The sequence below is a fragment of the Coenobita brevimanus genome, chromosome 63 (assembly GCF_032717465.1).
Source record: "Coenobita brevimanus isolate Jiangsu-jjx chromosome 63, ASM3271746v2, whole genome shotgun sequence".
In the NCBI taxonomy this organism is placed as follows: Eukaryota; Metazoa; Arthropoda; class Malacostraca; order Decapoda; family Coenobitidae; genus Coenobita; species Coenobita brevimanus.
In genome coordinates this window covers 17,915,495-17,932,994 of record NC_137016.1, presented here as the reverse complement: position 1 = coordinate 17,932,994, position 17,500 = coordinate 17,915,495, and positions in this window count along the sequence as shown.

Genomic DNA, 17,500 nt, shown 5'->3' with positions numbered 1-17,500 from the left:
CTGTTGTTGTTGCTGCTGCTGCTACTACTACTACTACTACTACTACTACTACTAATAATAATAATAATAATAATAATAATATAATAATAATAACAATAATAATAATAATAATAATAATAATAATTATAATAATAATAATAATAATAATAAAATGTAAAAGGCTACGCATATTAGGAATATGAAACTACTACTACTGATAGATAGATAAATGTTTGAAATTATGTTATCATACACTTATTATTATTATTATTATTATTATTATTATTATTATTATTATTATGTTCTACCTGGGTCTCTCCTCTTTAATGCCTTACAATTTACACCAATTCCTTCATTTTAGACACAACTTTGGACTTTAAATTGACAGCAGGGTAGGCACGTCTGTAAAATGTCTGGGGTATTCGATTTAGAACATATATTTTCTGTTCAGTCCCTTCTCCCTTAATTACTTTTTTTTTTTCTTTTTCAATACTTGGCCCTTTGGACTTCTCGTCAAAATCTCGGTAGCCGACGTTGTAGAGGAAAAAGATAAACACCTGAACTAAAAATCGTAAGATTTTTTTCCGGTATTTATATTGCCGTTTTTGTCTCGTTTTCGGCCATGAGTAATTTATTGTTAGTACTGATTACTCTTTTAAGACTCTCGTTAGGATCTCCCAGACAGATAATGTAAACGCACACACACACACACACACACACACACACACACACACACACACACACACACAGAAAGAGAGAGAGAGAGAACATTTTATTTGCACATAACGTTCTTATTTCGGTGTAATGACGCTCTTTCCTCATTTTTAACTGTTACAATTTGAGATATTCATTAAAACCTCTGTGTCTGGTAAAAAAAAAATAATAATAATTGTGGACTTGTATTAGTGAGATTTAGATCGTGTTTTCGACGTTAATATCTTGTTTACTGCCATTAATACCGTAATTGTGTTCTTTCATATTCTCATTAGTGTCTCCCAGTCTGCTTCTGAAAAGGACAAAAGGCGAACTAGTCATTAACATTTTTATGCCATTGTGTCGCCACGTTACCACTGTCATTCTTTTTTTTTTAATGCAAGGAAGAAGGAAACAAAAGCATAAAGCGCGCAAATTGTTTCCTCCAAGAAAAAATAAAAGCGAGATAATAGAGGCTCAAATTCAAGATCCACACATTTCGAGATGCCTGGAGGCACTGCGTTTAGAAGACTGGAGGTCATAGACAGTAGGAAATACAGACAGAGGAAGACAGTTCCAGAGTTGACCTGTTGCATACATGAAGGACTGAGAGTAACAGTTAAATCTTGCACTAGCAGTTGGATCTTAACTACTGTATCTTTCTTCTGTCTCTAATTTCCAGAGTTGCTGTCTGGGATTCTGATCAGACAGAAATACGCACGTGAGTAAAATGTTTTTGGTATTCTTTTGCCGACATACATATTGCCAGATCACTCTCAGTTTTGGTCTCAGGTACAGTTTTTATTTATTTTTTTTGTACATGTTGTTGTTTGGGATTCTCAGTAGGATTTTCATGCCTAATAATAAAGAAGATAAATAATAAAAAAGATGAAAGTATGTGGATTGATATTGGTAATAGACTATTTTCTTCTGCCTATATTAACATATTTCCTCTAATTTTCTTATTAGTAATAAGTGTTTCTTCTTGTCATTTTGTCCTGCATAGGTAGTAATGTGTATGGTAAAGGTAAACACGTGAATGAAAACGTGTGTGGTGTGGTGTTTGCAGCCGTCATGAAAAGTATCGTAATGGAGAGAGACATCAAAGGCGGTTCAGAGTTTCATATATTTCAGTCTTGTGGATGCCTGAAGTGTGTTGAATGAGAGAGAGAGAGAGAGAGAGAGAGAGAGAGAGAGAGAGACTTTTAAGAAAAGGAAGCAAGAAAGAGTGAAAAGGTAGAGGAAGAAAGTGAATCTGATGGATATGAGACAGACAAAAAAGAGTGAGAGAGTTTGTTGGAGAAAAGGAGAGAAGGTAAAATGTAGAAAGTTGATTAAAAATAATATAAATAAGAATGTTGAAGGAAACATATAGCTGTAGGAACGGTGAATGATAGAGGTGGAATATATAAAGGTGAATAATCAAAACAGCATCGGAAAAGTAAGAAATAGTAGTCATGAAAAAAGAGAGTAATGATGCATGAGAAGGAAAGGAGATATGATAAGAGCAACGTTAAGTGAACATAAGACTGTCTTCACTGAGGTGCGGTGAAACTATTGCAACCAGTTTTTTTAAGTGCATCAGTTGATGCAGCAGCTGATGCAACAGCTGACCTGTCAGATCAACTCAGAATTTCAAGCTGAGTAACTATGTATTTCAAAAAAGAAAAAAATCTCAAAAATGCCTCTTAATAGCCAATTCTGAATATCGCCAAATAGTCAGCTGATGCGTCATCAGTCGCAACAGCTGGCATGTTAGACCAGCTCAAAATTTCAAGCTAAGCAACTTTGTATTTCATAAGAAAAGAGCTCAGAGCTCCGCAAGGGCAGATATTTGAACTTTCCATAAAGGAGAGAGAGAGAGAGAGAGAGAGAGAGAGAGAGAGAGAAACTCTCCAGATTTACCACTTACAGACTTGTCGGCTTCGCCGCAAGTAAAAAGGAGACAAAAAAAAAAAAAAAAAGAGGATAGGAATGCCTGGAAATGATGATGGGGAAAAAATGTATGGTGAAAATTAGTGAAAGAAGTGGCACGGAAAAATGAATGAATATATGTCATTTCATTCTATATAATTGTTACTGTTAATGCAATAAACATAAGCTCTTGTATCATCATCATCATCGTCGTCGTCTTCATCATTATTATTATTATTATTATTATTATTATTATTATTATTATTATTATTAATTATTATTATTATTATTATAACAACACGTAATTCCTGTTCAAGAAAAGTTCACTAATGTCCATTGCATACTGTAGTTATAAAACCTAAATGGGCCAAGTACACAATGCTGTTATATTAATCAAGGGCCAGTACTGACCAGTTATATGGTATGTTATTAATAATTTGTGTTGATATTTCTTTACAGGATGATTGGCTGTGCTGGGCATAAATATTTCCCTGTATCGTTGTAGAGGTTTATGTGGTGGTGGAGGTCGAGGTGGTGATGGTGGTGTCTGTGTTAGTATCTTGTGGTGCTTGTGCTGGTAATCCGGGCTGGCTTTACGTCTCTCTCTCTCTCTTTCTTTCCATATTAACCTATTCTTTTCTCAGGATTGTCTCTCTTTCTCTACCCTCTGTCTCTCTCTCCATATTAACCTATTCTTTTCTCAGGATTGTCTCTCTTTCTCTACCCTCTGTCTCCCTTCCTTTGTATGTCCTTCATTATATTAGGTCTCCTCGCTTTTGTTTTCTGTCCTTTGTAGGTCTTCTTTCTTTATTTCCTCCCTCTCTCTTGTCTGGCTTCTCACTTAATAATTTTTCCTGTTTTTACTCTTTACCATTGCTCTGTCTCTCTCTCTCTCTCTCTCTCTCTCTCTCTCTCTCTCTCTCTCTCTCTCTCTCTCTCTCTCTCTCTCTCTCTCTCTCTCTGTCCAGTTTATCCAGGCTCCATATTTTTCTTCATTCCAAAGCTTTATTATGCTTGAACTCCTTGCCCTTACACAGTAAAATATATCCCGGCTTATTATCGCACCCTCTCTCTCCCATTTTCCATAATCCACTTCCATTCTTTTCTTCGTTTCCTTCTCAAGCGAATAATGCTCTCCTATTGATCCTTTTCTCTGATTGGACCTGCGCTTGCGTATCGATTTATCGTTATATTATTGTTGTGAATTGTGTGTACTTGTGTTAGAGATACACATGGCATCAATTGCATGCTCCATCTAGCTGGATATACAACAACATGCCCTCATCCCTTAGGCAGTCGTGAAGCTCTAAAAGGGAAAGAAAAATCAATGTGGACGGTCTTCCCTATGAGATGGAGCCAAGAATTTCAGAGGCTTGTGTGCTGAGTGCCTGGACTGAAGGAATATTGTAGCGGGAGGCTTTCAAACCCCCAGCATAAACACCAACTTTTACTCTATTGTGCATTCCAGCCGTGTTTTGTGGGTCCTGAAAGACAGATGAATCGTAGGGCTGAGGAACAGTTCTTTCTGCCTCTGGGGAAATAACCCGCCCCCACCCTGGGCTTGGATAGCAGTTGGTGTGGGAGTGGATGTGTGTGCAGAAAGTTACCTGCGTTCATTTTCACTGGGCACTCTGTTGATAGTTCTCTTACTGTTATGTTTGCCTTTTATTGATTCTGGATCCTAGCACCCCAGTTTGTAGCGGGATTAGGATTTTGATGATGATGATGAAGATGATGATGATGATGACGATGATGATGATGACGATGATGATGATGATGACGATGATGATGATGATGATGATGATGGTGATGATGATGATTATACTGCTGATGATTATTATTATTGGCACTATTATTATTATTATTATTATTATTACTGTTTTCATTGTTAACATTTTTTTCCTGTGTCCTACATTTAAATGAACTACGTATTATCCTCCCTTCATTAACTGAGAACATTCATTTATGTTGTTTACTGACGTTTATATTTACCTGATGTATATACAGTTCCATTTTACTAATGCACCCCTTGTATAACTGGAGCTTAGTTGATTTCAAAATTGCTGTTGATTTGAATAACTGATGAGCAATAAAGTGATAATGGTGAATTGTTTTATATAACTGAGTGGATTATACAAAGAGAACACAGGTAGTTGTAATAATTGATGAATAATTGGTGATAGATGAATGGGTGCGCCTATAGATAGATAAATATAGATTAATGGATAGATAGATAGATATTTCAAAGAAAGATAGATAAATAAATGGATGGACAATTTAGATAGATAAATGGACAGATGAATAATCTATATCAATGGATAGATGAATAATTTAGATAGATAGATAGGTAAATAATTAGATATATAAATAGAAAGATGAATAATTTAGATAAATAGACAGATTTCCTCTCCCACCTGTCCTCCAGCTTCACCCCATTTTATCAATATAGTTCACATTTCCTCCACTTCTTACCCCCCCCCCTCCATCTTTCACCTCCATCCCCCATTTTCCTCCCTCCGCACTCCCCCAAGCCTCCCGTTTTCTATATCCACACCTACCTCACCCACAGATCTATTTCGTACCTCGCTGCATTTCAACTCTGTATTTCGTACCTCACTGCATTTCACCTCTGCATTTCACCTCTGTATTTCGTGCCTCGCTGCATTTCACCTCTGCATTTCACTTCTGCATTTTGTGCCTCCCTGCATTACACCTCTGCCTTCCATTCTCATCTTCTTCCTCTGTGTAACTGTTTTTTAGAAATTTTAAGTCCTTCTGTGCGATGATATATATTTTTTTCATGATTCATTTTCAAGCAGTCAAGTGTGGATGATTTTTGGGGGGATAGTGAAGGGGTTACAGAATGATATATCCAGCGCCTCCACGTCAAAATTTTGCCTGGGCGAATTAAAATCTTGACGTAGAAAAAATATAATGAGAAATACGTCATCTTACTGAAGTGGTTAAGAGAAATGGGTGTGAAATATTGGTTGTGGTTGATTGTAGGGCTGTATTTTGAGACAGAGAGAGAGAGAGAGAGAGAGAGAGAGAGAGAGAAACACACACACACACAGGAGTATTATAATTAAGTTGGTCAGTCGCCAGCGTCCTGGCATATTTGCTAATGGGCGCTCAGTCCTTTTACGAGGCTAATTAATTCCCTACGGTCGGACACCACATTCCTTGCCATATTTTGCACCTGTGCTCCGGCCAGGTAGGCACGTCCAGCAGCCAGTGATCAGGTGAGACACGGATATTAATTAGCCTTATGTATCCCATATAACCTGTAGAATAGTAAATAACGTTAGATGTTCCGTTTTACCTGTAGGATACTAATTAACTATTTGTTCCTTATTACCTGTGGGATACTAATTATATTACTATTTGTTCCGTATTACGTGTAGTATACTAATTAACCACTTACTCCGTATTATCTGTGATCCGCGTTACCTGTGGGATACTATTCTTTCTATTTGTTATTTTTTTATGCAAGGAAGAAGGATACAAAGGTCTGGGACCTGGAAATTGCTCCCTCCAAGAAAAAACAAAAACAAGGTCCAGGTCACCAAAGGTCAACTAGTTGACCTTTGGCAGCCATTTTGGTGACCTTGATCTTGACCCCTAGGGATCGTATTCGAACTCGTCCAAGATTTTGGCCATATCTCGATACGCTGGAAGTTTCATGTTGGTAACTCAGATCATTCACGAGGTATCATGTTTCCCTCACACAAAATAAGCCAGACAGCCAACCTCACAACTGTGATGAAAACATTACCACTCCGCTCACTTCCCAAAGTGGATGGTAAAAACAATGATAACGCCATTACACACCCCATCGCACTCGTCACTCACACGGAAATCCAGCCACTTTTACCCCGCTAATTCTCATAACCTAAATAAAATAATTGTAAAGTAACAAACAAAGCGATAGACGACGCAATGATCATAGAGGCGTTAAAGCATGAAAAGAGAGAGAGAAAAAAATTACTTGTGCACACACCAGTCACCGAAAATACCAACAAGTGTTATATTTATTTAGCTTTCAGACTTATCGTTTAACCCGGCATCGACAGACAGACAGACAGACAGACAGACAGACAGACAGACGGTATGACAGGCGTATCAATGGCAACTTTCAAAATTACGCAAAAGTACATCATTTTGCACCGTTGTGTGGAAGATGATGTTCAGTTTGTCCTGACCTTTTGAGTCCCAGGATTCACCTTGAAGCCTGATGGAAACCGTGAGTCTACACAGGTATACACTTTACCTGCACACCACCACCACTACAACAACAACAATAACAACAACTACTACTACTACTACAACTACTACTATTACTACTACTACTTCTACTACTACTACTGCTACTACCGCGCTACCATTACTACTACTACTGCTACTACCGCGCTACCATTACTACTACTACTATACAAGACTTCTTTGTTATGTCCTCTCCTCCATCTTTCCTTTTCTACAATTTCCTCACATATTTCACCTGATTAATACTGTACCCTGGCCGCTTACAACTGCCTCCCACACATTTCTCACACTTGCCTCACACCTCTCAGCCTCACCTCTTGCCTTTCACATCTCTCTTCCCTCTCACACTATTAGCACTCTCAGGCTCCTAAGACTCACACTTCACCAGAATAAGTGTCTAAACTAAGCTAGAATAAAAGACTAAAATTGTCCTGATGATGAGAAAATTATTAGTGAAGGTATTAGCATTCTTGGACTTTTATTCTCAGCTCAATAAAATTACCTCGTCAACAGGAAAAAAGTACAGGTACTAGAGTTGTTCCTACCGTGTAAGGGTTAACACTCTCAGGTTTTTATACCAACTCTCAGCTGAATAAAATCATCTGGCGAGAAACGGAACTAGATAAGCGTTGTTTTGATCATGTATTTATATTCTTATCCATAGTCAGACGCCTTGATCCAAGAAGGGGTGGCTACATGCGAATCCTTTCCATGTTATCCTGGCCTCTGTGATCAAACTGCCCCATCTCCAGTTCACACCCCCTTCCCTCATACACAGTACCTCACCTCCCAATCCCTCCATCTTTTTCTGGGTCTCCCCTTCCCTCCGTCTCCCTCCACCTCATCCATATACTCTCTCCTAGTCAGTTTCTCATCCTCGATCCTTTCCACATAGCCAAGTTATCAGGTACATCTCTTAATGCTTTCCAACATATCCACTTCAACACCACAACGCTCCATCACTTTCACACTTGTCTGTCTGTCTGTCTCTCCACGTAACTCCACATAACTCTCTCAGATAACTCCCCTCCACTGCTCTCACTCTTGACCTGTGTCCTTCCGACAGTTTCCTGATCATGAGAGAGTGGTATCATTCTTGCACCTTCTTAATTAACACTTGTACCTTCTCCCTGTCACCTCTCGCATCCATCTCATACCTTATATAACCTCCAAACACCCTCCTTTTATTCCTTGAACACTTCCTTTCTCTCTCCCACTCCCCTCCCTCACTCTCTCATTGACACACACACACACACACACACACACACACACACACACACACACACACACAATGCTGTCATCATGTCATATTACGTGACATTAGGCAGGTCAGCTCTCCCCGTGCATACCCTCCCCTGCCGGGATTATTATTCGTCTTTCTCATTTTTCATTCTTCTCTTTCTCCCTTTTCATGTCTTTTCTGGGTTTTTCCTTTTTGTTTGCCCCGTTTTTCGTTTTGTGTCCATTTTCTTTTTCTCTGAACATAATAATAGTCGCATTTTACAATTCTATTTTCCCCAGTCTTTCGTCTCTGTATTTCTGTTTCATGTATAATCGTTTTTCTATTTCTTCCCCACTTGATCCTACCTGCCCCATTTATTAGTAGGAAATAAGGTTGTGATGATGATGATGATGATGATGGTGAAAATTGATGATGATGGTGCAAATAGATGATGATGGTTGATGATGATGATAATAATAATAATTTTGATGGTGGATTGGTGATGGTGATGATGATGATGATGATTATGGTGATGCTGATAATAATTAATGATTATGATGATGATAATGATTGATGATGATGATCAATGATGATGTTGATGGTGATGATGATTCCCACCTCAGTCTTTACGTTACTCACCTTGCTTCATTTTTGACCTAATTCCCACCCCCCAGCTCTGGTCTCAGATTATTCTATATATAATGCCTCTAAGACATGCCTTTGATTTCACCTTTTTATTCTTACCTCAGATTTTTGTCTTGTGCTTGTGTCTATAACATACGTTTAGTTCTCATCTCAATATTTTGCCAAAAATTCTGACCTCATTATCATCTCTGATTGTCCTCTAATTCTCGCATCTCCAATTCTCACTTCTGAATTTCAGCACATATTCTCACTTATAATTTCAGCCAATTCTCATCTGTAATTCTCACCTCTAATTCTTGACTCTAACTCCCACCCTGCTTATTCCTGGTGGTGCTGCTAATCACCTCTCGAGAAGGAAGGAAAGAAGGAATGAGGAGGAGGAGGAGGAGGAGGTGGAGGAGGAGGAGGAGGTGGAGGAGGATTGATCGAGTCTACATGTTTTCATCGCCACTGCTGTAAAGGTAAATATTTATGAACTAGAGTGACGGTCATTAATATCTCTCTCGTTATTTTCCAGCGATGATGAAACTCTTATTCTGGAAAAATTAATTATCTCCTACGAACACTTTACACTCGAACGAATATGAACCTATTACTGTATCTTAGAATTCCCGTTGCTCTCAGTAATATCGTTTCAGTTTTTATTCTTCAACGATGATGAATTTCTTATATTCTGGTAATTTTCAATCCTTCAGACAGAAGGCTCCTTCTGTGTGTGTGTGTGTGTGTGTGTGTGTGTGTGTGTGTGTGTGTGTGTGTGTGTGTGTGTGTGTGTGTGTGTGTGTGTCAAAATTTTGCAAAACTCCAAGGGAACAGCACACAATATTATTTTTCTCGACGTTACAAATCCGCCATATTTACTAATTTATAGTTATAGATATATAGACAGATAACTTACGATGATACATAGGTCAAATGATATGAAGTGGCCTGGTATTAATTATTATATGGGATATTCTAGGGAATCTGAAACAGAGAATTGGACACGAGAGTAAGTATCAATTTAGCTGTAAAAGCATTGATCAAGAAATTAATTTATATATATTCCAGTACTCTACACCATCATACAGTTTCATACAGCCTGGGTTGTATCCTCAGACTGAATGGGTTAAAAGAGGAACTGAGTCTCCAATGCTGACCTATGCTGACCGATGCTGACCTTTTGTGTTGTATTTTCAGTACCAGCCAGCGACAAATAGGGTTCCAGAAAATGCTAATCCAAAATATGTATAAGAATATTGGTTCACTGTTTACTCTGCTGCCTCTTTTTGTCTGTCTGTCTGTCTGTCTGTCTATCTATCTGACTCTCTCTCTCTGTCTGTCTGTCTGTCTGTCTCTCTCTCTCTGTCTGTCTGTCTCTCTCTCTCTCTCTCTCTCTCTCCTGTTTTGTTCCGTAACAGCCCTGAACTAATCACTTAATCTTGGTAATTTCTCTTTCGTGTAAATAAGTAATTACTGGACGATTAAAGAGGTAATGACCTTAATTACCTACTCTGTGTCCCTTGGGAGAGTGTGAGGCAAACGGTGTGGAAGGAGGGGTGACAGGTACACACACACACACACACACACACACACACACACACACACACACACACACAGAAAGAGAGAGAGAGAGAACATTTTATTTGCACATAACGTTCTTATTTCGGTGTAATGACGCTCTTTCCTCATTTTTAACTGTTACAATTTGAGATATTCATTAAAACCTCTGTGTCTGGTAAAAAAAAAAAAATAATAATTGTGGACTTGTATTAGTGAGATTTAGATCGTGTTTTCGACGTTAATATCTTGTTTACTGCCATTAATACCGTAATTGTGTTCTTTCATATTCTCATTAGTGTCTCCCAGTCTGCTTCTGAAAAGGACAAAAGGCGAACTAGTCATTAACATTTTTATGCCATTGTGTCGCCACGTTACCACTGTCATTCTTTTTTTTAATGCAAGGAAGAAGGAAACAAAAGCATAAAGCGCGCAAATTGTTTCCTCCAAGAAAAAATAAAAGCGAGATAATAGAGGCTCAAATTCAAGATCCACACATTTCGAGATGCCTGGAGGCACTGCGTTTAGAAGACTGGAGGTCATAGACAGTAGGAAATACAGACAGAGGAAGACAGTTCCAGAGTTGACCTGTTGCATACATGAAGGACTGAGAGTAACAGTTAAATCTTGCACTAGCAGTTGGATCTTAACTACTGTATCTTTCTTCTGTCTCTAATTTCCAGAGTTGCTGTCTGGGATTCTGATCAGACAGAAATACGCACGTGAGTAAAATGTTTTTGGTATTCTTTTGCCGACATACATATTGCCAGATCACTCTCAGTTTTGGTCTCAGGTACAGTTTTTATTTATTTTTTTTGTACATGTTGTTGTTTGGGATTCTCAGTAGGATTTTCATGCCTAATAATAAAGAAGATAAATAATAAAAAAGATGAAAGTATGTGGATTGATATTGGTAATAGACTATTTTCTTCTGCCTATATTAACATATTTCCTCTAATTTTCTTATTAGTAATAAGTGTTTCTTCTTGTCATTTTGTCCTGCATAGGTAGTAATGTGTATGGTAAAGGTAAACACGTGAATGAAAACGTGTGTGGTGTGGTGTTTGCAGCCGTCATGAAAAGTATCGTAATGGAGAGAGACATCAAAGGCGGTTCAGAGTTTCATATATTTCAGTCTTGTGGATGCCTGAAGTGTGTTGAATGAGAGAGAGAGAGAGAGAGAGAGAGAGAGAGAGACTTTTAAGAAAAGGAAGCAAGAAAGAGTGAAAAGGTAGAGGAAGAAAGTGAATCTGATGGATATGAGACAGACAAAAAAGAGTGAGAGAGTTTGTTGGAGAAAAGGAGAGAAGGTAAAATGTAGAAAGTTGATTAAAAATAATATAAATAAGAATGTTGAAGGAAACATATAGCTGTAGGAACGGTGAATGATAGAGGTGGAATATATAAAGGTGAATAATCAAAACAGCATCGGAAAAGTAAGAAATAGTAGTCATGAAAAAAGAGAGTAATGATGCATGAGAAGGAAAGGAGATATGATAAGAGCAACGTTAAGTGAACATAAGACTGTCTTCACTGAGGTGCGGTGAAACTATTGCAACCAGTTTTTTTAAGTGCATCAGTTGATGCAGCAGCTGATGCAACAGCTGACCTGTCAGATCAACTCAGAATTTCAAGCTGAGTAACTATGTATTTCAAAAAAGAAAAAAATCTCAAAAATGCCTCTTAATAGCCAATTCTGAATATCGCCAAATAGTCAGCTGATGCGTCATCAGTCGCAACAGCTGGCATGTTAGACCAGCTCAAAATTTCAAGCTAAGCAACTTTGTATTTCATAAGAAAAGAGCTCAGAGCTCCGCAAGGGCAGATATTTGAACTTTCCATAAAGGAGAGAGAGAGAGAGAGAGAGAGAAACTCTCCAGATTTACCACTTACAGACTTGTCGGCTTCGCCGCAAGTAAAAAGGAGACAAAAAAAAAAAAAAAAAGAGGATAGGAATGCCTGGAAATGATGATGGGGAAAAAATGTATGGTGAAAATTAGTGAAAGAAGTGGCACGGAAAAATGAATGAATATATGTCATTTCATTCTATATAATTGTTACTGTTAATGCAATAAACATAAGCTCTTGTATCATCATCATCATCGTCGTCGTCTTCATCATTATTATTATTATTATTATTATTATTATTATTATTATTATTATTATTATTATTAATTATTATTATTATTATTATAACAACACGTAATTCCTGTTCAAGAAAAGTTCACTAATGTCCATTGCATACTGTAGTTATAAAACCTAAATGGGCCAAGTACACAATGCTGTTATATTAATCAAGGGCCAGTACTGACCAGTTATATGGTATGTTATTAATAATTTGTGTTGATATTTCTTTACAGGATGATTGGCTGTGCTGGGCATAAATATTTCCCTGTATCGTTGTAGAGGTTTATGTGGTGGTGGAGGTCGAGGTGGTGATGGTGGTGTCTGTGTTAGTATCTTGTGGTGCTTGTGCTGGTAATCCGGGCTGGCTTTACGTCTCTCTCTCTCTCTTTCTTTCCATATTAACCTATTCTTTTCTCAGGATTGTCTCTCTTTCTCTACCCTCTGTCTCTCTCTCCATATTAACCTATTCTTTTCTCAGGATTGTCTCTCTTTCTCTACCCTCTGTCTCCCTTCCTTTGTATGTCCTTCATTATATTAGGTCTCCTCGCTTTTGTTTTCTGTCCTTTGTAGGTCTTCTTTCTTTATTTCCTCCCTCTCTCTTGTCTGGCTTCTCACTTAATAATTTTTCCTGTTTTTACTCTTTACCATTGCTCTGTCTCTCTCTCTCTCTCTCTCTCTCTCTCTCTCTCTCTCTCTCTCTCTCTCTCTCTCTCTGTCCAGTTTATCCAGGCTCCATATTTTTCTTCATTCCAAAGCTTTATTATGCTTGAACTCCTTGCCCTTACACAGTAAAATATATCCCGGCTTATTATCGCACCCTCTCTCTCCCATTTTCCATAATCCACTTCCATTCTTTTCTTCGTTTCCTTCTCAAGCGAATAATGCTCTCCTATTGATCCTTTTCTCTGATTGGACCTGCGCTTGCGTATCGATTTATCGTTATATTATTGTTGTGAATTGTGTGTACTTGTGTTAGAGATACACATGGCATCAATTGCATGCTCCATCTAGCTGGATATACAACAACATGCCCTCATCCCTTAGGCAGTCGTGAAGCTCTAAAAGGGAAAGAAAAATCAATGTGGACGGTCTTCCCTATGAGATGGAGCCAAGAATTTCAGAGGCTTGTGTGCTGAGTGCCTGGACTGAAGGAATATTGTAGCGGGAGGCTTTCAAACCCCCAGCATAAACACCAACTTTTACTCTATTGTGCATTCCAGCCGTGTTTTGTGGGTCCTGAAAGACAGATGAATCGTAGGGCTGAGGAACAGTTCTTTCTGCCTCTGGGGAAATAACCCGCCCCCACCCTGGGCTTGGATAGCAGTTGGTGTGGGAGTGGATGTGTGTGCAGAAAGTTACCTGCGTTCATTTTCACTGGGCACTCTGTTGATAGTTCTCTTACTGTTATGTTTGCCTTTTATTGATTCTGGATCCTAGCACCCCAGTTTGTAGCGGGATTAGGATTTTGATGATGATGATGAAGATGATGATGATGATGACGATGATGATGATGACGATGATGATGATGATGACGATGATGATGATGATGATGATGATGGTGATGATGATGATTATACTGCTGATGATTATTATTATTGGCACTATTATTATTATTATTATTATTATTACTGTTTTCATTGTTAACATTTTTTTCCTGTGTCCTACATTTAAATGAACTACGTATTATCCTCCCTTCATTAACTGAGAACATTCATTTATGTTGTTTACTGACGTTTATATTTACCTGATGTATATACAGTTCCATTTTACTAATGCACCCCTTGTATAACTGGAGCTTAGTTGATTTCAAAATTGCTGTTGATTTGAATAACTGATGAGCAATAAAGTGATAATGGTGAATTGTTTTATATAACTGAGTGGATTATACAAAGAGAACACAGGTAGTTGTAATAATTGATGAATAATTGGTGATAGATGAATGGGTGCGCCTATAGATAGATAAATATAGATTAATGGATAGATAGATAGATATTTCAAAGAAAGATAGATAAATAAATGGATGGACAATTTAGATAGATAAATGGACAGATGAATAATCTATATCAATGGATAGATGAATAATTTAGATAGATAGATAGGTAAATAATTAGATATATAAATAGAAAGATGAATAATTTAGATAAATAGACAGATTTCCTCTCCCACCTGTCCTCCAGCTTCACCCCATTTTATCAATATAGTTCACATTTCCTCCACTTCTTACCCCCCTCCATCTTTCACCTCCATCCCCCATTTTCCTCCCTCCGCACTCCCCCAAGCCTCCCGTTTTCTATATCCACACCTACCTCACCCACAGATCTATTTCGTACCTCGCTGCATTTCAACTCTGTATTTCGTACCTCACTGCATTTCACCTCTGCATTTCACCTCTGTATTTCGTGCCTCGCTGCATTTCACCTCTGCATTTCACTTCTGCATTTTGTGCCTCCCTGCATTACACCTCTGCCTTCCATTCTCATCTTCTTCCTCTGTGTAACTGTTTTTTAGAAATTTTAAGTCCTTCTGTGCGATGATATATATTTTTTTCATGATTCATTTTCAAGCAGTCAAGTGTGGATGATTTTTGGGGGGATAGTGAAGGGGTTACAGAATGATATATCCAGCGCCTCCACGTCAAAATTTTGCCTGGGCGAATTAAAATCTTGACGTAGAAAAAATATAATGAGAAATACGTCATCTTACTGAAGTGGTTAAGAGAAATGGGTGTGAAATATTGGTTGTGGTTGATTGTAGGGCTGTATTTTGAGACAGAGAGAGAGAGAGAGAGAGAGAGAGAGAAACACACACACACACAGGAGTATTATAATTAAGTTGGTCAGTCGCCAGCGTCCTGGCATATTTGCTAATGGGCGCTCAGTCCTTTTACGAGGCTAATTAATTCCCTACGGTCGGACACCACATTCCTTGCCATATTTTGCACCTGTGCTCCGGCCAGGTAGGCACGTCCAGCAGCCAGTGATCAGGTGAGACACGGATATTAATTAGCCTTATGTATCCCATATAACCTGTAGAATAGTAAATAACGTTAGATGTTCCGTTTTACCTGTAGGATACTAATTAACTATTTGTTCCTTATTACCTGTGGGATACTAATTATATTACTATTTGTTCCGTATTACGTGTAGTATACTAATTAACCACTTACTCCGTATTATCTGTGATCCGCGTTACCTGTGGGATACTATTCTTTCTATTTGTTATTTTTTTATGCAAGGAAGAAGGATACAAAGGTCTGGGACCTGGAAATTGCACCAACCAAGAAAAAACAAAAACAAGGTCCAGGTCACCAAAGGTCAACTAGTTGACCTTTGGCAGCCATTTTGGTGACCTTGATCTTGACCCCTAGGGATCGTATTCGAACTCGTCCAAGATTTTGGCCATATCTCGATACGCTGGAAGTTTCATGTTGGTAACTCAGATCATTCACGAGGTATCATGTTTCCCTCACACAAAATAAGCCAGACAGCCAACCTCACAACTGTGATGAAAACATTACCACTCCGCTCACTTCCCAAAGTGGATGGTAAAAACAATGATAACGCCATTACACACCCCATCGCACTCGTCACTCACACGGAAATCCAGCCACTTTTACCCCGCTAATTCTCATAACCTAAATAAAATAATTGTAAAGTAACAAACAAAGCGATAGACGACGCAATGATCATAGAGGCGTTAAAGCATGAAAAGAGAGAGAGAAATTAATTACTTGTGCACACACCAGTCACCGAAAATACCAACAAGTGTTATATTTATTTAGCTTTCAGACTTATCGTTTAACCCGGCATCGACAGACAGACAGACAGACAGACAGACAGACAGACAGACGGTATGACAGGCGTATCAATGGCAACTTTCAAAATTACGCAAAAGTACATCATTTTGCACCGTTGTGTGGAAGATGATGTTCAGTTTGTCCTGACCTTTTGAGTCCCAGGATTCACCTTGAAGCCTGATGGAAACCGTGAGTCTACACAGGTATACACTTTACCTGCACACCACCACCACTACAACAACAACAATAACAACAACTACTACTACTACTACAACTACTACTATTACTACTACTACTTCTACTACTACTACTGCTACTACCGCGCTACCATTACTACTACTACTGCTACTACCGCGCTACCATTACTACTACTACTATACAAGACTTCTTTGTTATGTCCTCTCCTCCATCTTTCCTTTTCTACAATTTCCTCACATATTTCACCTGATTAATACTGTACCCTGGCCGCTTACAACTGCCTCCCACACATTTCTCACACTTGCCTCACACCTCTCAGCCTCACCTCTTGCCTTTCACATCTCTCTTCCCTCTCACACTATTAGCACTCTCAGGCTCCTAAGACTCACACTTCACCAGAATAAGTGTCTAAACTAAGCTAGAATAAAAGACTAAAATTGTCCTGATGATGAGAAAATTATTAGTGAAGGTATTAGCATTCTTGGACTTTTATTCTCAGCTCAATAAAATTACCTCGTCAACAGGAAAAAAAGTACAGGTACTAGAGTTGTTCCTACCGTGTAAGGGTTAACACTCTCAGGTTTTTATACCAACTCTCAGCTGAATAAAATCATCTGGCGAGAAACGGAACTAGATAAGCGTTGTTTTGATCATGTATTTATATTCTTATCCATAGTCAGACGCCTTGATCCAAGAAGGGGTGGCTACATGCGAATCCTTTCCATGTTATCCTGGCCTCTGTGATCAAACTGCCCCATCTCCAGTTCACACCCCCTTCCCTCATACACAGTACCTCACCTCCCAATCCCGCCATCTTTATCTGGGTCTCCCAATCCCTCCGTCTCCCTCCACCTCATCCATATACTCTCTCCTAGTCAGTTTCTCATCCTCGATCCTTTCCACATAGCCAAGTTATCAGGTACATCTCTTAATGCTTTCCAACATATCCACTTCAACACCACAACGCTCCATCACTTTCACACTTGTCTGTCTGTCTGTCTCTCCACGTAACTCCACATAACTCTCTCAGATAACTCCCCTCCACTGCTCTCACTCTTGACCTGTGTCCTTCCGACAGTTTCCTGATCATGAGAGAGTGGTATCATTCTTGCACCTTCTTAATT